Consider the following 2133-nt stretch of genomic DNA (forward strand, 5'->3'; position numbering starts at 1 on the left):
TTTTCTTCCTATATTATCATTATCATTTATGTAATGTCATTTTTCTTCCTATATTATCATTATCATTTATGTAATGTCATTTTTCTTCCTATATTATCATTATCATTTAACAATAATTCATCCATAATAATAATAACTTTGATTTTCTTTTTCTTTTTTAATTACAATTTTTAAATATTTACAAAAATTTCAGATCCTTCACAAAACAATCAGTTGTGATGAAGTAATGGAAGCATTGAAACATTACAACGAATATGTTCATACGGATGAATTTTCCTGATAATTTTTCATTTCTAATCAAAAACATCTGCACATATTATGCATATATTTATAATTTTTACCAATTTATCTTTTTCTCTTTTTTTTTCTTTCGTACTGTCATATTTTTTTATATACAATATTGTTCTATTATTTATTTATTTTTTTCTTTCCATTTGAAAAAATTTTATTTACTATTTATTAATGTAACGATAAGGAAACATTATTGATGGGATGATAATTTGAATATCATTTTATTGAATAAATAAAATCTACAAGGGGAAAGGAAATTTTTAAGATAAATGGAAAATCTCGGGATAAATTATAGTAAATAAAAGATGTAAACATTATAGTACCATTTTATTAAATGATTAAAGATTTTTAGAATTTCCTTTTTTTTTTCTTGCAAAAAAATAAATTTATTATGCACGAATATTTCATAATAATTTTTATCATCAATTTTCGAAATGTTTTGTAATTGAAGAAACGATATACCATTTAATTTTATATTTAATTTTAAAAATACCAATTTCAATTTGAATCTTTTCTTTTTTTGTTACTGTGATTACAACTTCTCCTTATATGTCTTATTTACTACCATACATTCAACTATTTTTATGTCATTTTCATTTTTTTATTTGATCATTTGTTGTAGAAATAAGCAACAAAATAGTAAGAGAGTTATAAATGTAAGCAGTAGGAAAATGGTATGTTATTTTAATTAAGCAAAGCTAACTTAAAAATTAATTAATCAATTGGATTAAGAAACAATTTACTTGTTTAATAAGACTTCCTCTAAACATTTACATTTTATCCAACCCTAAAACAATTGTTTTAATTGGCATCTTTTATATATTGGAATATTTAAGATTTAAGTTTGAATATTAGTGCAAACTTATACTGCTAATGTAACAACAATCATACGAAGTTCATCCACTATTGATGAATGAATTTACAAATTTTTATTCGTTAATTAATTTTACTGCAAATAAAAAATGATCAATTTTGAGTGATGCGTGTTAAGAAATTATACGAAATTAATCAAATTAATAATAATTTATCGCTATTCTTATCTTCAACTGCTATTTCATTTGAAATTTTGTGACTACATTGCTATTAATTAAAATTTTTGTTCAAATTTTGCCCCAAATGGATGATATAATTTCAAACAATTGAAATTTGATTAATTTATTTTTCATTGTTAGAACCTTGCAGAACTTTAATCATATAGAGACAAAAATCAACTGTCATGAGCAATATTGTGGACCAATTGAACCGGAGATGGGACTATTACGCATAAAGAGCACTAATCAGTGTTTCAAGAAGAGATAGTTCATTTATTTGAGTTAATAAAGATAACCACACCAATGATTAGAGAAATTGAATGGAAAATATGTAGCATGAAATGAATCAACTAAACAGGATCAGGAATGTCAGGAACCGAAATCGGTAAGGTTTTAATGTTTAAACTTTTTGTAAATTTCTTGTAATATTTCTGCTTAATTACATATATTCTGTTGATAAAATTTTGACTTTACATAAATATTTTAAAATATTTAACGAAATAGATTAAATAAACTAAAAGACTAATTAATTGAGAACATTTGATAAGTAGCAGCAGGTATTAATAAGGTAGAAAATCCTATCATAGCAAAGATTTTATCAACTTTAAAATAAAAGACGAAAATTTTTGAAGTGATTTTTTTCTTCGATTATTTGCAATATTTTTCTATTATAGAAATACCATTTGTAATAAAATCTAAGCCAGAAAAAAATTTTTAGACAGAGTAGCTATTTTCAACGACAAAAATAAAAGGTTATCATTGACCGTTATCATCCCATAAATATTGTGATCCTTAAAAAAAAAAAAAAAAA

Source organism: Loa loa (assembly GCF_000183805.2).
Source record: "Loa loa unplaced genomic scaffold supercont3.112, whole genome shotgun sequence".
NCBI classification, from domain to species: Eukaryota; Metazoa; Nematoda; class Chromadorea; order Rhabditida; family Onchocercidae; genus Loa; species Loa loa.